A 23,960-nucleotide genomic window follows, 5' to 3' on the forward strand; every position below is an offset into this window, starting at 1 on the left:
AAAGTTCATTTTATTTGTGGCGAACGAGTTTCATCTTACTGAGAAATCAGTCAGCTTAACTTTGGCTTCTTCAGAAAACACGAACAAAATTTAAAAAAAAAGATTGACAAAATTTCATGGCCACATTGGCCAAGCGGCCTGCGGACCTGAAAAGAGGCACGAGCGCGTTGCGCATGCATGCGAAGTGGGAAAGTAGGGTTTCCGCGGCAACCCTCCCCCGCTCAATTTTTCGTCATTTTTCTCTATTTGGGGACCTCACCAGTGACGCCATGAAAGACATTTTCTCTTCATCATTTATTTCTAGTAGGCTGCTCGGCAACAGCCAGTGGTAAAAGCGGCTCTGCGGCTGCCGTGAGTGAATACATGGATAGGGAGTTCCCGCCCCTTGGTAGTCCTCCCAGAATTATCTAAAGCGTGTTTTTTTTAATTGCATGGCGCAATAAATGACGTTTGCTGGAGACGTGTTACATATACTCGACAAACCCGGCTTTCCTGCAAATTATGTGGATTAAAAATATATAATTCAGCCAGGGTTTTTTTTTCAATTAATAGGTGTAGTATAATTTGTAGTCATTCTCTGAAATAAAACAAAACAACATTTTGCGGTTGGCACTGCTTTCATGATACAACCCAATTATATTTAATTTACCCTGTAATTATTTCCAGGAAGTGTTACGGGCGTAATTACCTGAAAAACACACAGAATATACCAGTGAAATTCATAAAAAAAGAAGTTCTCAAGACAGTCTAGAAAATATCTTGTTTCGTCAAAGTATCGTCAAAGTTATCGAATATTGGACAGTTCCTTGTTTATGCTCCAGGCATAATTGGCTGAAACGGGCCGCGCCCAAACCTTTTGGGCCCGAGCCGGGTACAGGCCGTATTTAAAAACACTGGGCCGGGCTTGGGCGGGCCGGAGAATGAAGTTTTCAGGCCGGGCCGGGCTCGGGCCAGGCCGGGCTCGGGCCGAAAAAATTGACCCATGCAGTACTCTACCCGGAATAAATGCGAGCTTCGCCACTAGAACTGCGCCGTGCCTGCCATTCGTCTACGCAAAAGAGTCGTGACACATGCTTTGCGTTGTAACTGCGAGGGCTTTGTGGCTGATACAGTGAAATCACTACGGTTACTTTATAACTAAAGGTTCGTTCACCCTATAGGCATAAAATAATGTGCTTGCCCGGGCACTGATGTCGGGATATTTGCCGAAATTAAATTTGCCTGAACGTTCAACACATCGACCCGAACCCAGTGACATCAACATGTGTTTGTATGGGAAAATCACCAATCTGAGATACGGAACCGTGCTTGATGGCACGAAAATAGGCAAATGCTATTGGACCTATCCAAACTTTTTCACTGTATAACAGTGATGACCGTGGGCAGAGATTATATTTATTAGGTTGTACTTTATTATATAGCCATATGCGCAGCTCGCACGGAAGTCATATTTTTCACACTTAGGCTTGAATACGTCAAACGCGCTATACGCAGTTCAATATACGGTTATAAGGGCTACAATGAGGCGAAAAGGGTTGCCGACAAGAAAGAAAAAAAAGCTGAATCATGGTCATTGAGAAAACTGGATCCGCTTTAAAGTAAAAAAAAAAACGAGACAATTCATCTGCTATTTGTAATCCCCATGATCCACCGTTTTCCTAATGGCATGATTTAAGAGATAATAGAGCATGAATAAAGCAACGGCTACTTCTCAGCTCTTTGAAAAGTCAAATATAGAACATACAGCTTACAAAAATTACTTTTGAGGAAGCGTTCTCCCGATGAGACCCACTGCACATAGAATATACAGGTTGAATAGCACAGCAAGGTATTATTACCTCGATGAAGAATTCGCATATGCGAAAGTGACAGGTGCCTTTCTGTCAGCATTTTTATTTTAAAAGTCTGCATTATGCAAAAAAACTTTGAAAAGTATGTGCGAGACACTCAAGGGCACTTGACGACGCAGGGTGTGGCACGCGCAGACCCCCCCCCTCCCCCACCACACGCAAACAAATAAACAAACACGCAGGCTCCGAGAAATACGCATCATTGTATTTTGCATTATCGGAGTATCATGATGAGCTTGTGGTGCTATATTCGCGTATGTAGTATACAAGCTAATACGCGGGATGCTTTAAGAACACAGGAGATGACTGTCGAGTCGGGTGATTGCTTATTACAGGTGCTTCGGAGTCGGAATTGTTCTCTTGCTCATCGTACATCCGGCCGTCATGCAGGTAAGGAGACGCGCAGAGAGTAATGGCCGTACAGATGGGAATGACTGTCTTTTGTGCGTTGTGGCCACTCTGTCCCTCTTTCAGAAGCACGTGCCGACAACACACCGATTTGTGAGCGGAATGATAATACTGATAATTTATTTCTCTCTCACACAAGAGTCCCCTAGACACAAAACACAAGAGTCCCCTAGAAGGATGTTCCCAAAAGAGCCACACGCATTGACTGCGGGTAAGCTTGAAGCGATATACCGCCGCGTGTGTATACGGCACCGGAGAATGCGTTTCTAGACATTGCGAGAGATAGATAGATAGAGATTAGAGGTTGTCAGTTATGCAGACATGAGCAGAATGATATCGGGCAGGGATTTTGTCCTAACCTAAGGTATAACGCAAAGGACCGACTCTCTTAAAGACATCAAGAGATAGGTCGGGTGACTTCTCTATGCTTCACAGCTGCGGCGTTTTCCGCCACATTGTTTTCTATCATTCAATGCCAGCTGCGCCGCGATGGCTGGCTTACTGAGCTCATGCACGACTCTAAGCAGATGTATGCAAAAATGCGAAGCGTATACTTGTCGACGCACAGCAGGTATGCCTGCTTGTTCCTGCAGTGTAACAACAGCCGATGCCCGATCACGAACAATAGAAACGCGTGCAGCGGTGTGCGTGGCTGAAAGCACAATAGGTGCAACCTGCTGGGTGCGCGCATTTGAGATGGTGAATACGAGAGTACGTGCCCCACTGCAATGTGTTCGGCCACTGTTTACACGCATAGCAGTATTTTATTTCAGACGCCACCTCTAAAGAGCGTCGCTATAGAATTATTAGTTGTTGGGGTTTTACGTCCCCAAAAGGACGATGTGATTGCGAGAGACGCTGTAGTAGAACAATCCGGATATCTTGACCACCATGGTATTCTTAAACGTGCACCTAAATCTAAGTACACGGGCCTCAAGTATTTCGGCTTCATCGAAATGCGACCACCGCAGCCGAGATACCACCTCGCGAACTTCACGTTTCCATGCAGTGAAGCACCGTAACGGCGAGGCTATCGCGGCGGCTGCTGGAGCGTCGCTAATATTTAAAGAAAGTACAGCTCTTCATGTCATGTTGTGCATGCCCAAAGGTACACGACAGTAAAACGCATGCTTATTGTAATCAAGCTTGAGATTTCTTTTATTTTTTCGCAACCATCGCATTCTTTACAAAAAACATAAAATAAAAAAATAATAATGATACTGTCCATTCTACTGAAGTCGCCCTCTAAAAACGACCTTATGCCAGGCAGGTTTGAATGGTTTGACTTTCCGGCAGTGCACTGTTTTATGGGGTTCAACGCCCCCAAGTGGTCCAAACTACCAAATAATCGCAGGGCACCAGATAATTTCGTCATCCTGGAGTTCTTTAGCGTGGAATGACACCACGCAGTACACGGGCTTCTATAGCACTGTGGTCACATCTAAATGTGATATATAGAAAGTGAACCTGCATCAATCAAGTCACTAACCGAGCACCGTGTAACCGACGACTTGCCGGGATTTTAAAGCAACGTCGATAACCCGGCAACAGGGGTTGCCTGTAATAAAATAAATGGAGAAAACAAATTAAGAGGCCAGATTTAATAGTAAACTGAGCGCGTGCTCGACTCACAGAGGGGGGGGGGGGGGAGTGTATCACGTGATACGAACTGCTACTTAGGAGACAATGTTGGCGCGGCTCCAGCGGCGGTGTGCCGAAACTACAGCATGCGCACATGAAACGGAGGTCGATCATATCGGAGTACGGACACGCATCGTTTGTTTGTTTTTCTCGCCGCTTGGATTGAGCGTGCCCGGCCGATTTCGGTGATTGCGCGATCGGCCACGATCTCCGCTGTTCGTGTATAAACTATAGTCTGCGACGGCATATGTGTTCGCTGTTTCGAGAAACGCATCCTAAAATCCCGAAATTATGAGAAATACGATATGTGCTCACTATTTTCAACATTATTACATTTCGTGCATGTGCGTGCGTGCGCGCGTGTGTGTTTCCGTGCTTGTGTGTGTGTTACACATCTCAGTATAACTAGAGACATTATATGAACGCGAGAATCTATACAGATTGAATCATGTTTTAAAACTAATTGAGATAGGTGGTCGCGTCAAATGGGAGAAGGGATGTCCTTCCTAAGAAAAGCACAGGTTTGGAAAAAACAGTCAGGGATAAATTTTGCGGATGGGTTCAGTCAGACACACTTTGGCCGTGGAACCAAAAGTGAAGCGCTGAAGATGGCAAACACCATATATATTTTTGAGATTACCACAGGGTAGAATTATACACACACACACACACACACACACACACACACACACACACACACACACACACACACACACACATATATATATATATATATATATATATATATATATATATATATATATATATATATATATATATATATATATATATATATATATTCAACTATCGATGTTGTACTTCGCGGCGGGTGTGGCGAGGCTCCGCTTTCCATGATAGCACGGATAGCGTACGCGGGTTAAAGAATGGAGACAGAAAGACCTCTCGAATAGTTGACGGAAAGAAAGACGTCTTTTATGTCGCCTGCTGTAGCCTGTAGAATATGTCAATTGCACTGTTGGGCACTTCAGTTTCGCTTTCATTAGTAAATTATGCCCACGTTAAATCAATGTTAAAAGTTATAAATTCATGTTTTATCCATGTTAAAATGTATTTCATAATAAAAATAGTAAATATCGGGTCAGAAATCAAATCTCTCAGGTATCTTATTTCTGGACATGTTCGGGCCTACTTTCGATGCACTATATAGGCTCTTCCTTATTCATCCAATGCGTGGTATACGTGTAGAACAATTTGCACGGGACAAAACACCGCACTCGCTTTCTAAATGGACAATCTCGCTGTCATAAATTACGCCTGATAAAAGTGCGCGATGGCTTATAGCATGTGTTATGCCTTACTCACAGGACATGTTTACGTGTCCTCGACAAGTGCACGCGGATGCGACGATTCTTTTTTTTTTTTTTTTTTGCGTGGCATTCCGCTGAATACGGTCCTCTGCGAGGCACTGTATACTCAATGACAAAAGGGCACAGGTGTTCAGCTAAACAAAAATAGTGCCTATTTATTTTCCCGAACCACCTCCCCATCACCTAATATGATTGTCTCGCTCGATACGCGCATAGTTAATGACAAAAAAAAAATCTGTTTTTTCAGCAGCCGTGGAGAAAACTGCAAGCATGCAAGATAAGCATGTGGATAAGAAAACAACAATAATAAAATTCGGCTGACCCTACGTACCTGGCAATCGACATTATGCGAAGCATGCGTAGGGAAGGTGACCATGTTGCAATTTTTTTATAGAGCCACGCGTCATGAAATGACGCTAAATATATGTACAAACGTTGCACCCACACACATATGTTGAAGAGTTGTAGGTGTTTATATAACCAGTTGTTTGCACTTGTGCAATGATGCCAACTAGAACATGTGTATTAGCAACACCAGAAGCTGATACAAAGCGCTGGTGCTCGTGATGATGGTGGCCCTGGACAGAACTACATAAATCAAATTCAGCGCATAATAACTAACCACAATTGATGTTAACCCGACATAACGGCTGTTTCAAAGGAGCATACACATGTAATGTTCATAAAATTGGGTAGGCCGCACACTGACGTTTCAAGAAGATTAGCGTCTATTTACTATTTGAAAAGTAGATGCGAGACCTGGCCTAACTATGTGGTGAAATGCTTCATTGCCACGACGAATGCTGGGTTTGATTCCAGATGGGACCCTGACATTTATTCTTTGCATTCATCGGGTCGAAGCTACGGATACCGGGTATTTCTTAACGCTTGCGCGTTCAAATTGACCGTGTGTGTTCTCTTCGTTCCTGGGTAGATACTAAGTGTCAATCACCTGTGGCACATACCCGCATACCAGTGGCCCATACACGTTCGTGGGTATGTGCCACTACCTGGCGGGAAGTGCTTTACGACGTAGGCGACGGGATTGTGCCATTATTCATGTATTCTCCAGCGCATCATATTCGTCAAAACATCTTGCTCATGCTAATTTTGGTTCACGCCAAGTTAAGGGGGTGACCACCGGAGCACCGAAACGTAAGCGGTTAGTTAGTTAGTTAGATAGATAGATAGATAGATAGATAGATAGATAGATAGATAGATAGATAGATAGATAGATAGATAGATAGATAGATAGATAGATAGATAGATAGATAGATAGATAGATAGATGCACTCAAAGTCGGCGAAGTTTCCTAAGAAATGCTTCGCATTTAATAAACCTTGGAGGCGGAACACATCACGGGCTGGCATAAAATCCACGGCAACGGCGTGACAGTCAGGCCATCACACCCGTTGCCAGCGGGACTCATGCACAGCGATTCACAGTTAATCTCTCATGAAGGCACTGTGGTCGGTGTGCGAAACGTTTTGCAACCTATTGGGCGTTCGACAGAGCTGTCAATGCGAAAGAGGAGTTGCATGGCCTATCGGCGTTGCTCAAGCACTGAAGGTGTGTCAAAAAAAAAAAAACGAAGATGGAAGCGAATAGGGTCGCCGCGAGGAGACGCCGCGATATGGAAGGCGCGCGTTCTCAATCTGTCCTCATCGCGTCCGGGCCACCGTACAGCTTTGTATTATGAAATCGGCTCCCAATCAAGACGGCGAAACTCGTAATCGCGTATGAGGTCATCGCCACACGTATAAAACGTTAGGGTCCATTTATCGGGTTCCCCAACTCATAGGCGCCTTCCGCTGCAGTGCGCTTCTCCGTTTGCGCAGTATAAAATATCTCAGATCGCAAAAAGGCACGCGGCCAAGTGATTCAGACGAGATCTCTGATAAGGATTCGGTTGCGCGGCTCCCACGGAGGTTTTATATTACGCGGCCCTATTGTCGAGAGCATCGTAGAGAGTGAACGCCCTAATGGCGATGAAGCGCGCGCACATAGCGTAGACGTGGTTACAGTGATAAAACGGTGCATCAGTGGCGTAGCCAGAAGGTGACACACCGGGCTCATGCTCCTTCCCCTCCTCCGAAATTGTTTTCGCCATGGCTTATAGAGCGACAAATGACCATTTAATGAAGGTGCCCTCCGCCCCACGCCCCTAAAATTTTTATGTCCAGCCCCTGCCGTGCATAATATGCATACAAAAATATTCAGGGTAACGTTTCGTTCGGTATTCAATATATAATGTCCAAACTGAAGCGAATGGTGCATTAGATGAAGTTTTGAATTTAGCGAAGGACGCGATGAGATTTAAAGGAAAACAAAAGTGAAACTATATGAATCTGGTAAAATTTATAACTTGTATCTGAAAGCTCTAATGACCTTTGTATCACCATCACATGTTTATCAAGGGAAGAGGAAATCAAGGTAAAACCTTAACAGCTAAATTTGACGCCGAAGTATCTGTGCTTTAGGTCCCAGATTTCGAAGTGAACTGCTCGAATTTCGGAGACGTTGGTTCACATAAAGTTTCCCGAAATTTTCACTGCTCGGGGATGACGTACGCCGTCGAAAAGTATGACGTCATTGTGATTGTTTAGGAAATTTCGATGTAACGTTACTAGCCAAATTTTCGTTTCTTTGCGTGTTTTCCCCAATTACCAAACGTTTCCTCGCGGCAAACGTGGTGATAATAATATCGCGAAAGAGTGCAATTTACCAATACGATAAAAAATCTTTTTTCTTTTTAGTGCCCCTTCAGTACTGGCGTCGCCCCCCGTTTGTCTCTTATTATCATTTCTTCTTTTCGTGTCAGAAGAAAATATAGGCAAAAAAAAAACACACACACACACCCAGCCATCGGACATCGAACGCATGACTTTAGCGCATCACCCGCTCGGTAGGTCTGATAATTACTTTGCTGCGCCAATCGTCCTTTCTTATTGATATACTTTCATGTGATTCTACGTGCTTGACCATGTGACGGTGGCCTTATTTATTTCAACATTATTTCATAAGCGTGTTATATATGAACCCGCCTGAATCTTGGGTGCCTCGAAGCAGTTTTCTTCTTCGGTTGATGTCAACGCGATGGTTTGAAGAATGCACATTGTAGCTGCCAGACGTGCATACTCTCCCACCGAGCGCAGTAATGCACGTGCATTACTGCGCTCGGTGGGAGAGTATTTCTCGTCAACAGTTTTGCGGCAATAAAGGGTTCGAGCTGAACGCGGACCCAAATATTCTGCTTGACAGTCTGTGGTATTCTATACTGCAGAGTCCCGCCAGTACTTGAAGCCGCTTTGAGGAAAGAAAATTCTATGTGGTCGTCATGTCGGGCAAGGAGTCAACTTAATAGATGTAGGCATAATGTTATGTGGCAGAATCGTACTATAGGTGTCTCACCATAAGAATCGCTAGGAAGTGGGTGGTTGAAACCTGCAACCAGGCGCGTAGCCAGGGGGAGGAGGGTGAGGCCTGCCATCATCCCCTCCGAAGTTTTGTTGGTGAAGGGAGTGTTTTACAAAAGAAATTATCATAATAAGTGTTTACTCAAATTGTCGAAATTTTCAGCAAGTGCCCCCCCCCAATATATATGTATATATATATATATATATATATATATATATATATATATATATATATATATATATATATATATATATATATATATATATATATATATATATATATATATACCTGGCTACGGGCCTGCAGCAATGAGCTGAGCTATAATTAGGCATGAGCCACGGCATCAACAAACCACACTCGCCATCGGTTATGATTCCTGACTGCCGAGGCAGCCGGGTTTTCGGCTGGGGCAAAACGCTATAGCTCGGTGTGCTTAGATTCATCAATGCGCGTTGAAAATTTCCAGATGGTCTTAATCTCCGGACACCTCTACTAAGGCGCCTCTTATGATCATATTGTGGTTTGGCGACTTAAAATACCCTGAATTATTAACCAAATGTACAGCTACAGACGTGACATCTGAAGCTCTCACAATATTAATAAATAACAAAAAAAAACATGCCGGGTATCCTTTGTCTTCCAGTCCTGACATAAAAAGCCATGCGAGTTTTTCCCCTTTTTTTTCTTCTTTTTTATTACTTGCACAATACATATGCACACCATAGCAAGCTAATGAAATGCACGTATAGGTAATACCGAAAAACGTAAGGGATGTTTTATCGTGCCACTTGCAATATTAATTTACTTTCTTGGCTGCAGATGTAACCTCGTCTATCGGCCAGACTCCCTCTTATTGGTACCAAAGGAGCACGCCAGTTTTGCACAACCATCACTAAGTCTTCGCCGGTATAGCCACTTTCCTTCGAGCGGTGACCCTTTCATAGACTTTAACCGACTCTATTACTGCACTGAAACCCCGATGTTTTTTTTTCTTTTCTTTACAATCGTTATTTTTGCGAGCTGCATATGTGAAAGAGATCCACCAACGTTGCAGAAAAGAAGCCGGTGGCTCGCGTAGTAGTTCTGCTGCAGATAAAAATCTCGGAAAGCGGCTTTCACGAAGTCGTCGCACGTCTGGCGAATTCCTGGGATGGCATACGCTCCCATGTGAATGCATCCCTTGCCAATGATTCACTACACACCGATAAAAAAAAGAAGGAGAAATTAATAATTGCACTTCGAAGTGTAATCGACCCTGTGCAAAAGGGATTTCCCGTCATCTTACTGTTTCGAAAAGTTGGAAGTCATGACACCTCCTCTCCTGTTTCTGGAAAAGGGACAAAAAAGTAAATCCCGCGAGCCATCGCAAGGATTTTAAGAAGGAATGGCATACGTCCTCAGTATTCTATGAAATTAAGAACATTCACAGTGCGGCATGTAATGATCATAAAGATATATATTTCGACGCACGGTTTTGCGACGCGCGCGGCTGTATGTTTTCGCTTACGGGTCTTTAAGGTGCATCCAAACGACTCGGGGTTGGTGAATTCTTCGTATTTGGGTTGCCGTAGAACTGACCGTGAGCGGGGGACTGGAAACCACCGCGGCGCACGTAGCCCATTCCACAAGCGGTTTGCGCAACGCCGGCGTCCAGAGTGTGATGTATATATGAACGGAACGACCGCTGGCGGGCCCCGCAGTTGGCAAGTCTTTCGCCGTCTCTTCGGGTGCCAGTTCCGACGCGTCACCGGCACGCGCCCGACGCGCCTCGAAGTCCGCCCGCCGCACGCTCGGCTGTCGCACGCCTGCTCATCGGTATACTAATCAACCGACGCGCGGCTGCTACGGTCGCGCCTTGGGGCAGCGTTGCGCAACTTCGAAAACCGGTTGCAGGCACATCGCGCGGGACCATTCTCCGCCACTCGCCCCCTCCATTTCACCTTTCGTTCTGTTTTGTCAACTCGGCCCGTCACTCTTTAGTTTATACTCGCTACTCTGTTTTTTCGTCCCCTTCCAGAGTGGTCCATTATTCACGCGAAGCCCCTCTCTTTCTCTCCACCTTTTGACTCGGAGAGTGAACGACGCCCCCTGCGCGGAAGACCGTTCTATCTTTTTAACGCCCACTTTTCGGGTATACAACGAGGTGCTTGTTTATGTACATACGGGCTGTGCGGGGGAGCCAAACGAGAAGAGAATAAGAAACAGCCACTTCGATACAACACGCGCTTGTAGCCGCCACCATAGGTATCATTATCCACGTGTTTACACCCTTTCGCTACAAGGGTGGGTGACGGAATTAATGAACGCTAGGGTGACGAAAGTCGGCGTGACCTTGAGTACACACAAACACACACAAAAAGAAGCAGCAGCAACTTGGGTACGCTTACAGATGCGGGCGCAAATATAAAAGACCATCGTCATTGATTCTCTCTCTCTTTCTAAATTAATTTACCTGAATCACTTTCTAACCACTTCCTTCACAAATTGCATGGTCTGCCATGCCATTGTCTTCGCGGTCCTCATTGGCGTGGATCACCTGCAGCAGCTGTTCGGTGATGTTTCATCGAGTATAGAGTATATCCGCATTGACAAGTGTGTTTGTTCGGGGGAGTTGTTTATCACTGGCCGGTCGCTTTCATTAGAGTGTCGCCAATATTTGTTACTTCCATATCTGTTATTGCAAACTTGTCAGGCTAAAGAGTTGCAGCGCGTATACTTATTGTGGGGCCGTATTCACGCACGCACGTGCAGATGCGCACACAGCACGAGTTCCAACACTGTATTATCCTTCATAGTCCAGTCCAGCTAGTGGTGACGCTGGACATATCAGCGAAGGCGGTCGTGAAATGTCGTGCGAACAAAAAGCTTTGAAAACTTCCACCGCTGGTTCGATCCTCGCGAAAACGACTGGAATACCTATCATAGTAATGCCAAACGACGTGAGCAAACTGAGCTACACCGTTAAATTCGTCACTTCCGCTGCTCCGGGAAAAGTTACAATTATACGGGGCAGACTTACTGCGCAAGCTGTTTCTGTTCATTTATTTACACTGACTCCTGCGGAGCTTTCAGAAAGCAAAGGTGATGTCCCCGCTTAAACTGAGGGTCCACACTAGATGGTAAAAGTTGCCTCACGTTGAGTGGATGGGTGGCTTCCACGTAGCTCCGACAGTGGCATTTATGGCCGCAGGCGATGATGACACCGCGCTGCTCCCTTGTCAGGGACATCATCAGCCGTGTACACAATTGTGCCACGCGAGCGTCGTGTTTCCGTCAATTCGTCATCGTAATGCGACGGCAAAACGGTGGCGTTTTGTTCACGTCCGCTGCCGTGTTAAGGCGTGAGGAACGAGATTGCTCGGTGCGAGCGCAAACGCCGTCACGCTTTCGCCTTCTCCCACTATCCGTGCGACGCGCTCGCGCTGTTTACACGAATTCGTTGTAGAAGTGAGCTCACCCACCGCTCAAGATATACTCCCTGCCAGCCACCACATCCGCTTTCTTTCCACATACATCGGGCACAAATTTTACATTTACGCGAACGCGCTTAGCGTGCGTAGTTGCGCGGAAAGATATATATAGGTCCCGTACCTGAAAAGTACGTACATCCTCAGCCGCGTTTGCAGCGGCCGTGATCGCCATCTCGGGCAGATATTGAAGAGAAGCTTCTAATTAAATACGGGCTCACGAAACGTTCTTTTTTTTTTTTCAATGAGATGATCCATATAGGAAGATGCATGTTAACTGTGATTGAGAACGTATCCTCATTATAGCGAAGAGGGGAGCATTATAGGAAATATTATTGCATAATTTCTGTATATAGCGAATGGAAGATATGGCGCCAGCCACCCGCGAGAACGATACCTGCGGGCGAGGTGGCCGCCGCCTGCGATAAAAATAGCAGGCCACATTCCGCACAGAATGTAGGAAATAGGGAGTTTTAGTGCTGGGTACCCAAGCGGCTTGCGTACCCAGCACGTTGGGGCGGCGGTATTGCGCATGCGCGAAACCCCAAACAGATGCGTCGCAAGATCGCTGGGGCGATGGGGCCATGCGTCCGCGCGGTCCACTTTCGCAAGAACTCACGGTATCCGCAATTCCGCACTGCGGATACTCTAGCCGTCGAGTTAAAGTAAGTCAAAGTGCGAGCCCTTATAGCGATTACATGGTTTCAGCCAGATTTCCAAAGCTAGAATGGCCTGGAACATAGAAACTAAAAAACATATGCCAGCCCCCGACCAGCTGAATAGGTGGCACCATCTAGCGCGGCTATAGTGAAACAGACAACCACAACTTTGTTATTGCAGAAACATTGTGCATTGTACATCTGGTGCAAAAACTGCGCAACGACAATATTACAAATGAGTAACCTTTTTATTCATTTTCACCTCAAAAACATTACGCGTAAGCTAATATGTTCATGACTGCGGTCGCACGAAGTGTCACAAGATTTCGGCACTGTCGTTATAGTAACCTTGTATTTTTCACTTTTTTGCGTATACCAGATTACTGTACACAATAAAAAAAGTGTACTGATTTTTATGCATGTTTAATTTAACATTTTAAATCATAAAAAGACCTAAATAACACTTACGCGACAAGAGGCTATGGCTCTGCGAGCGCGTGTGAACTTCGTGCAGCTTGCGTTTGCGTGCGTGCCACCGTGGCGCCAACTATAAGGCATTCCGGTTGGGTATGGGTTGGGCACGCAACGCCGCGTGCTCCCTAGCCCGCAACGCCCCAAGAGAATGCGTACCCAGCACTAAAACTCCCTACTATCTGCCTACAGGCACTTCATGGGGCAAATTCGCAAAGCTTTCATCTTGCAAGAACCGTTTCTAATGAGCTATCTGCCTTCGCAATATTATATGCTGGTTTCATTATTATGAACTCAGCAGTAGGGTCTGTAATGACACAAAAAGGCTATTTCGCGATTTCTCTAAGAGCGGATTGCAGCAAATCCTTATGCTGCACGAATAATGTATTATCTAAGGTTCTTGTAAACTAAACTCTGGCTGAATCTAGCGCTGTTGAGCCCATATTCCCATAAAAGCTTTTATAAAAGATTACATAAGTCCGAACAAAAAATTTTCCGGTTTATTTTATTATAAAGCGTACTTTAGACAACTTTTGCAAAATTATTTTTTGCGCGTTTGAAAAAAAAAAGATGGAAAGAAAAATACACAGGGCACTAATGTAAGCACAGAAAAATTCCTTCGATGTTCCCGAAGTTGCGCTTTTCCATTGAAAATTCTTTGAGACAGTTACTATCTCTACCTTCGTTCATTAGTCAGCTTGGCATATTGGCAGTGATATCATGACATCCTGCATATGCTTGAGAATTCAGAATATATATATATATATATATATATATATATATATATATATATATATATATATATATATATATATATATTCATTCTGAATTCTCAAGCATATGCAGGATGTCATGATATCACTGCCAATATGCCAAGCTGATATATATATATATATATATATATATATATATATATATATATATATATATATATATATATATATATATATATATATATATATATATTCGATGCGCCAGCTATCTTTAGCCAGAGTTTAAAAATATGCCTACGCACGCAATCACGACGCGACCAAATGCATGCTGCTGACCGTTGCCTAAAGTTAGTCAGACTATTTTTTGTGCTTTAAAATAATGTTTAATTAGATCTGTTTAATTTACTAACTTTTGACTGCACAAACATGGATAAAAAATTTCAGATACAAAGTCGTACATCGGTTTGCAAAACGTCCAATTAGACAGCTGGGAACTTTACATTTGTTATATTAATAATGTTTTCCTGCGAACTACAAATGCCTGTGAAATGCAAAAAATACTGCGTGACAAACCCAATGGTGCACCATGATTCTGGTGCTTCCTACCGTTCCGCGTACTAACGATGCGCTTCACTCGTACCGGTTCATGACAGCGATAAGCAGCCACAGCGGTTATCGCTTTTGTGGCTGATAGCAAAACGTTTTCATCGCAAAGCTACCACCATCATCTCTGCCTGTAGAAACAGCACAATGGGGCAAATGTTATGATCGTTCGTACGCGGAACGTTAGGGAGCACTAGAATCATCGTTCGCACTGACGCGCGAACGCATTTGTCACGTGGTATTTTTTTGCATGGTGGAATATATTTAAACTGTGACTAAAAAGAGCTGGGGCACCCTGTATATGGCTCATTCCATATCAAATGTACTTGGTCAATTTTCGACCACTGGCGATCATGCTGAAAAAAAAAAATCATGTAGACCTGTGAATCTGAAAAGTAGTTATTGAGGCGTTATATTTCACACAAAAAAAAACTGTCTTGCCTAGAGGGCGCTTCAAACTTTGGGCACCCAAGAAAAATTGTGTTATGCCAAATAAATTTTATATTACTGGTTTGAGTAAATATACGAAACAGTGTTTTTATAAATTGTAAGGCGCTCTTCTTTCATGACTATGATAGTTTATTCCGCTGTGTTTTAAGTTTCTTAATCGCTTTGGAAAAAATTTGCAACATGCTGCACATATACCGTTTTTTTATACAACGCACAATTTTTTTCACCAGTAATGTTTTTACAATTTATGCCTTATATGCACCTATAGTAAACGATCGAAATACTTCGGGCGCAAATAAAAAAAATAGTGCCAAAATATTGTGCCAAATTTAGGGAAAACCACCATTTGACTCATATTGCGGCGTAATTTTCGCAAAGTAGCCGTCAAAGTAATCATGTGACTTTATGCTGTTGCATAGTATAATTTGTCAGTGAGACAAGCAGAAAGTTTCAAAAGAGTTGGTTTTGTTGTAAGGAAGAAAAAAAGTTTTCAACTACACAACCACAATGTATAGCAGGAAGCCTGCCTTTGCCTCACTTCCACTGCATTGCACGTCACCGCCAGGTTCTAGCGGGGGCTATTCGGCAGCGAATAATTCACGTAACACAACTACTTGTCACTTATTTTAGTAATATTTCTATGTATAACAGCAAAATTGGGCAGTAGTGCTTTCTTTACAAAACAGTAGCTTCCGCCTTGGAAGATCGAAGGGCTGGTTATATTGAACCGCTTCTTTAGTCCAGACCGGTAAAACTATAATGCAGCCGATAGGCTGCAATATACTATTGAGGCGTTGCGTGTGGTTTATGATAATTATTACACATGGTCTAATGATAATTAACGACACATTTAAAGTATATTTCATCTAAGCTGTTTTTATGACATTTCAGGCACCGACCGATGCGTGATCGCTTTCCACCGGTGTGCATGATTAGGCTGTATCCTAGACATAATAGAGATAATTCGATATCTTAGCCATAAATGTTACTTCAGTCACCGTTTCTGGAGGGATTTTAATATTATCATCTCCTTTTTCTTACTGGCGCGAAGGTGCCGAAAATGTTGAACTCAAGGTGCTTTTTACGCTTTGCACCCTAAGACTATTAAAAATGATGGATACGAAATTTCGAAATTTCAAGTACAATGGAAATGACCAATTAGGTGTCATTTATGGCCACTTTATCGAATCCTCTCCAACATGTACACCTAGAAGACATCGTTTCATCACGACCACCGGTGGTAAGCGATCACGCATTGGTCGGTACATGATATTTATATATATATATATATATATATATATATATATATATATATATATATATATATTTAGCTGAAACACCCTGTGTACACAATGGTCTGCGAGCGATCTCGCGACGATGAGGGTTGATTTCTGAGGTCAAGTATGTGCGCCGGCTTCACTTCTACACGAGAAGCTGCGGGAGATTCCAACTCCAGTGATTGCATTAAAACGCTCTTTGAAAGAACGGCAAGGAGATGGCTAACGGACGCCACGTCGTGTGGACTGCCGTTTCGGTGCGTGACGAGTGCGTTTGCCGCCATGCGTACAAGGCCACCTCCTTTCAGGCCACTCGTCGGCAACTTCGAATCCCTGCGGCGCGCATGCGGGCATCGTTGCGGACAGGCTCCTGACAAGACTCGGTAAACAACGTGAAGCTAGCTTCTCGGAAGAACCCCACAATGCGGTATACGGCCCCCCGGACGTTTGGCATTTTGGCATTTTACTTTGCGACGCCCCCGTCGAAGCTGCGCCCCTCCTTCGAAGCCGGGTTCGGTTGAGTATAGTCTAGGTGGCGTTGGTTCAGCCATCACGGGCGCCTGCCCTGGCGCCGCAGGCGAGTCCAACCGCAAGGAGGGAGGAGGAACGGACGTCCAAAGGAATGTTGCAGGAAATGTCCGGGTGGACAAATAACGTGCCGTGAGCAGGACGAATGTGTTCATTGGTGTTGTAAAAATAAAAAAAATAAATGAGTCGTGTTTAGGCAAAACAGCTCGTTGTTGGTCTCCTGATCCTGCCAAATTTGCATCTAGTTGCTCACGCACCGCGCTTATTGCGTAGTTCTCCGGTCAGACACGTCGACATGGCACGGTGTACGTCCCGCACGTAGCCAATGACGTCCTCAACTGAAAGAGACTGCGCGTCCGGCGAAACGGGTTGCTGCATATATATATATATATATATATATATATATATATATATATATATATATATATATATATATATATATATATATATATATATATATATATATATATATATATATATATATATATATATATAAGGGAAAGAAGTGTATACCTAAGGGCTCGTTTTTCCGTGTTTTTAACACAATAATAATGAGATATAACAGACAGTAATGCCAAGGAATGTACAGGGGAAGTTATTAACATTAATGGAATGTAAATAAGAGGAAAGAAAAGTGGATGAAAAAATTACCAACTGTAAGCAGGAATCGAACCTACGATTCGAAGGTCGTAGGTTCGATTCCTGCTTACAGTTGGTAATTTTTTCATCCACTTTTCTTTCTTCTTATTTACATTCCATTAATGTTAATAACTTCCCCTGTACATTCCTTGGCATTACTGTCTGTTATATCTCATTATATATATATATATATATATATATATATATATATATATATATATATATATATATATATATATATATATATATATATATATATATATATATATATATACACCAACAAAAAATGAAGACATAAGGAGGAGAAAAGGAGAAAGGCAAAACACGCTGAGGGCGAACCTCGCACGCTTTCGATAAGTAGGGCGGCAGGAGGCGTCTTAGCAATTCCAATGAGCTGCTGTTAACGCAACGAAAGACTTCTTGGCCCATCGAGACGGGCGCTCGCGGGGCAGCCAGCACGCGCTGCACGCGGCCTGTGGCAGCTTCCGTCTTTAGGTCGTGCGCTCCTCCGCGTGCTTCACTGCATGCCGAGATGCCAGGCATGCAGCCATCGAGATGCGAACGCTCCTCGGCTGGGATGACGTAATGAATGCGCGAGACGCAGTAGGAGCTGCTTCGGACGTATGTGTAAAACCCCTCCCCTGGGGCGTTTAACCGAGAGATAGCAGCGCGCAATCGTCTTGTAGAGATTGAGCAACGATCGTTCTCGACGTAGCGTCCATCGCTTGCGGCGTCGGGGAAAAATTACTGGGAGCAGCGCTCGCCTTAAAACAAGGCACGTACTTAAACTCTTCGACTAATCACTTTCACGTCTTAAGTGGAGCCTTCTCTAAGGTATACAAAAGAAAAATTCTGGCAAGCACCAAAACATTTAAAGTTAACACCTGGCTTTACGAACACGAGGCCCTATTCAGGAAGCGTTTCGGCCGCAATCACTTTTTGCGGAATGGTCGGTCTCTCATTAAAATGCCCCTAAACAAGTGCGAGTTTACAGAAGAGGGCGTGGTTTTTTTTCTCGCCCCCTCTATAGCCTCCCTGTAGGGGTTATTTCATCCTCACCATTTACTTCTTCCAAAAGCACGTGGGAAGTATTAGCCTATCAGGATTTCGCGCTTTTCAGCTTGGAGCTGGGATCTCCACTTGTGCAAACGAAAAATTGCGAAAAGAAGTGAAACGACTCACACTGCTTGTCTCGCATGGCTATCGCGCCCGGTAGTCATGCAAGACAAGGCAGAACAGATGTGCGACTGAGTTACGAAGCATAGTATACGAAACAAATCACAACTGACATCACTCGTAAATGGACCAATCGAGAGCTTATTCTCTCATGGCGTCATGGGACCTGCCCTAATGGCGTCACCAATTGTGTCGACAAGACGGGAAACGTCATGTAGGAAGGAATAACGCGCAAGTTCTCTGTATATTTAAAAGTTGTTGAAGGCCCCATTAATGAAACGCTCACTTATTTAGCGAATTTCTTACAACTTTTACTCATCCAAAAACACCTTATAAATACGAGCTTTGATCTTATCTTTTTTCGAATGTAACCATTTCTACTGATCACCCGCCTTCACTAAGAGTACGTCGGTGCACATTTGGTTGAAGTTTTCTTGTACAACAACTGTGGTTGATTCTAAGTAAAGGCCCCTTCGGCAGTGAGTGAATTATGACGTCATAGCGCACCGGCTTGCTCCTTTATTGCGATGACTTCTACTGCTTCATTCCGAGGTACAGCCAGGCGGAATTCAGGCGGCGTTTTTCTTCATTACTACTTTTTGAAGAGGAACGTCATAAACTATATCTTTATGCTATCGAATGTCAGCAACGTTTGCTCTGCAGGTGCTATGACGTCATATAATAATGTAAAAAATTCGTCCACCATTTCAATGTCTTTTTCACTTAAGACATACTGTACGTCCTGAATTGGTTCTCGCTCATCGTCTTCCTCATACGCGCGAACGCTCGCCCACAGTCTAAAATAGATTCAGAAAGGTTTATTAGCGCTCCTTTAAGTATGCGCTACAGATGCATGAAAATTTGGAATTTATTAGTAACTTAATTGTGTGAAATAATGACGAATATTTCACTATTATTTCTAAAGAAAACTTGGGATTTCAACAGAGCTGGAGTACCAAGATCACCTAAGAAAGTTTCAGGTCCGGGACTTGTATTGAGAGAGCCAGGAAAGAAAGATAAGTATGAGAAACAGCTTTTACGATATAATTGTTGAACATTTACTTCATATCACAATCATCTAATTGCAAAGAGCGTTTGCGGAGGAACCACTGATCGAATTTCACTTAATTGCTTTTTGTGACATACCCCACTTCTACATCATTTACTTTGGTTAACTGCTCACTGATAAAATAATATTACAATCGATTGAATATTAATTAAAAAACAAATATACAATGCGATAATTTAAAATCAATGATTTTATCGAGCTGCGATGGCTTGGCGTTAAAATAAAGGAATAAAAGTAGGTTCTTCGTTTTCTATCACAGTAATCGGCCGTTCTTATGCCAAACGGGCGAACACCTTTTGCAAGACTGCTTCACCATTTTCTCTTCGTTTTAAGGGCGAAACTCCTTACGTTAGGCTCGTGTGCTCAGATTTGGGTGCACGTTAAAGAACCCCAGGTGGTCAAAATTTCCGGAGCCCTCCACTATATACGGCGTCTCTCATAATCATATGGTGGTTTTGGGACCTTAAACCCCACAAATCAAACTCCTTACGTTGAGGCTCAGTCTCTCCTCCGTTGTCGTAGCGACCCCTTAGTTCTGACAATGTTCACTAAGTGGCGTTGCACTGTTGCAGTACGTGCAGACACGCTGTTGCACACACGGTATGCAGTGCATGTGGAAAGGAAGAGGAAACTGCCGAACACTTGATAATGTTCTGTAAAGGGCTTCACCCTATAGTTCAGGATGATGGCGCAGAGTTTTTCAAAGCACTGGGGTTTAGGGACAGGGAGGGCAACATAGACTTTAAGGGGGTAGACCTAACCAGAAGGAGGTTATCTGATTGGTGGCTAAAGTCAAGGCACGAGTGAAAATTAAACCGTTTACTGCAAAGTACGAACCCTCAACCTCACTATTTAAAGACAAAAAATCTAGTTTTTGGTTTACTAAGTATTACGCCTTGGTGGTGTGAGCCACCGCCCAATCTAAAGGGTACAGCCATATCAATCCATCCATCCATCCACGTGAAGTGAACACTAGATGGCGTGGAGGCGCGAACTGCGTGTGGTTTAGTTTGATAGGATGGTGGACAGACAGACAGACAGACAGACAGACAGACAGACAGACAGACAGACAGACAGACAGACAGACAGACAGACAGACAGACAGACAGACAGACAGACAGACAGACAGACAGACAGACAGACAGACAGACAGACAGATGGAAGGACGGAAGCTTTGCCCCACTCATCATAGTTCACTCCATAAATATGCTGTGATGTTTTTCATTTCTATTTGTTTCCGCTTTTTAACACTGAAGCAAAGGGAAACTGAAACCAGATTACCTCTCTCTTTTGAGTATTATTTCTTTTTATACTCGTTGCTCTCGCGTGGTTTTCCTTAAGTGTGGGGAATAACAACGCCCTTAGAGTGTCGATTTAAGAACGTTGCAGTCACCTTCTATTTCACATCAAGGTAAAATTTCCAGATTCAAGTTCACATTAATGATATGTTTGCTCATTCGAATTTCTTAATGCTCTAAAGCTTGAACAAATCACGACACAACACGTACGCTCGATAAATTTATTTAAATAGACGCAGTATTGATCAACAAATCAACAATCATCTTCATCAATGGTGGTCGAACTACTGCGTGTTCTTTTTAATGTAGTATACACGTTAAAATAACACTTATAAAAAAGCAGCATTAAATAAAAGGTACTCCTTCAATACCCTTAGATTTATTTTGTTTTAATTTTGTCAGACAACGAAGGCTAAATGTGCATTTCTTATATTTCGCACGAGTACATCATTATTACGTGAGAAATTTCAGTGTGTTTTCGTATATTAATGGTCTGCTTTGAGGTCACCAAAAATAAAAAGGGAGAAAATGACGTTACTGGAAGTTTATAAGATTGACCAGTTGAATCTTTTAGAATTATTGCATTGCATAGTCTTTCCTCACCAACAAGAAAAAAAAACAATAGAAGGAAAACTAGACACCAGTGGAAGCTCTCTTTATGCCTCATGGCTTGAAGGTGTGTGACCTCCAGTGTGCTTGTGTCTACTTTGCCTCTTCAGAATCCAGTGAAAGTGGGTCACGTTTTTGTTGCATAAGTGTTTCATATCTGATTTATTTCAACTTTTACTATTTCGAACACATTTTTATCTTACAATACTGCCAGCCCTTTCGGTACCCAGGCAAACTTAATAATATCAGCGCACACACCCAAAAACATAATGATGGCAACTAATCAACAAGACGAAGACAAACACAGGTTCATGTCACACATGAACCTGTGTTACAAGAAACAATGCTAAAGAAGTAACACATATTAACAGGATCATGTCACACATCATGTCTGAAATTGTCCAAGTCATCAGTGGTTCCTGTCGCTTACTGTTCCGTGTAGGAAGGAATTCTCTAAAAAAATTGTTGCTTTAATACGTAAAAGACTGCTTGAAGACGACTTATTAACCCTAATGTTGAAAGTTTCAGATAAGAAGCGGTACACATTGATAGCGTATTGCTAATGCAGAAGAGCAATAAATTCAAGAATTATAGACACTCGACGTACGTGCTTGAATTGTTGCATGATAGTTCATTAAACCAGTTGAATAGGCCGACCATCATTCGTAATATCCGCCCATCCGTGAAGAAATGGCCCTGTCTGCGAGTAATCTGTCCGAAAAAAACTCGCAAACGAGGTAGCCAATTTTCCACGGACAGGCGATCACCAACCTTCCAAATTTTAAGCGCTGCGTAAACACACAATACACGTTTGACCACACGTGACAAATGCGCTTAGAACGAATAAGGTAATGGTCGGGCTCACGGTGTACGACACCAAAGGTCAAGTCTGGCCACATCCAGACAGGTAACAACGTCTCCTTCGGACCTCTTTGAACGAGATATGGGCCTTGCCAACGCACGCGACAGCGCGCACGAGCTGAAATAGCCTGAAGCAATGTGAGGCAACTCGGGTGAATTTCCGTTCACCGATTGCGGGGAGCGAGAAGGCATTTCAAGCTTTCTCTAAAAGTTACGTTATACGACACTGTATCCACTCTTTTCTTTTGTCGATTGATTCATATGAGGGGTTTAACATCCCAAAACCACCATATGATTATGAGAGACGCCGTAGTGAAGGGCTCCGGAAATTTTGACCACCTGCGGTTCTTTAACGTGCCCCCAAATCTGAGCACACAGGCCTATAACATTTTCGTCTCCATCGAAAATGCAGCTGCCGCAGCCGGGATTCGATCCCGCGACCTGCGGGTGAGCAGCCGAGTACCTAAGCCACTACACCACCGCGGCGGGGCGTTTTTTTTCTTTTTTCTTTTTTTTTTGTCGAGGCAAATGATATAGAATGAACAACGATCAGTGCCCACATCTTCTCACAAGAGCACACGAGGAACTCGGAGGCAGAGAATTCTTAACGTTGACTGAAACAGTAAGGTTTGAGAACAGGCCTTTGAACTCGGGGCAAGCCAATGTTTTATTTTCATGACAGAAGTCAGTAACCTAGAGCTCAGTCGGAATCAATCACAGGAACAATCAAAAGGGTGAAAAGATGATGATGACACGATACTGAAACGAGAACGTTGAACACTGCCCGCAGAGGGAGATCAGAACAACGCGCATGAATACGTGAATAAGCTTGCACGTCTGCTTAGCCGAACCGCGAAGAACAGATGGCGATTCCCTATAGCTATGAGGCTGATACGCAATCAAAAAGGCAGCGCGCCGTGTCAAATCAGCCTGACCAACAGGCACTTAAGGGTCGCTTCACCACGTGCCATTATTGTTCATCGGCGTGGCACAGCGTGTTCCGCAGCGCGCGCGCGCTCGCTGACCGGCATGTCTTCTCACTTTCGGAGAGTAGGCCGCCGGTCAGTCAGCTCGGGCGCGTCGACGGCGCCAGGGAGAGGTGCGCTTACCATTCAGGCGTCTGGCATCCGAGGGGCGAGAGAAGGAGCTGTTGTCATCGGCAGAATGCGCCTTTCTGTTGCTTGCTGAGCAGGCCGGGGATGGAGCGGCCCGAGTCTTCGGCGGATAATAGCCGGGTTTATTGGAAGAAGTGCCCGCTCCTCGCCGAAGCCGCGGGGTGCGCGCGGGCGTCTCGTCACACAGGTTCGGCGAGGGGTGCGCGCTCGGGGAGAGGGGCGCGGACCAATCCACGCCCGAGGGCTCCGCTGCTGCTGCTGCTTGCTCGTGTCGGCTACACGCGCGCGCGAAGGACTCACGTGATCGGAGACTTTGATCGGATACGTACGTACGAGCCAGAAGAGAAAGCTACTCCCCCCCCCCCCTTTTTTTTTCTTTCG

At 44.0% G+C, this 23,960-nt stretch overlaps 1 protein-coding gene across 1 annotated transcript in view; it reads right to left on the bottom strand.

Annotated features, from left to right (window-relative positions):
• Positions 1-23,714, bottom strand: part of LOC119160928 (nose resistant to fluoxetine protein 6) — a 119,767-nt gene extending 96,053 nt beyond the window's left edge. Inside the window, exon 1 of the mRNA XM_037413206.2 lies at positions 23,574-23,714. The gene's annotated coding sequence lies outside the window, so the exon portion shown is untranslated. The remainder of the gene's footprint in view (positions 1-23,573) is intronic.
• Positions 23,715-23,960: the final 246 nt, after the last annotated feature.

This window comes from Rhipicephalus microplus, chromosome X (genome assembly GCF_043290135.1).
Source record: "Rhipicephalus microplus isolate Deutch F79 chromosome X, USDA_Rmic, whole genome shotgun sequence".
NCBI lineage: Eukaryota > Metazoa > Arthropoda > Arachnida > Ixodida > Ixodidae > Rhipicephalus > Rhipicephalus microplus.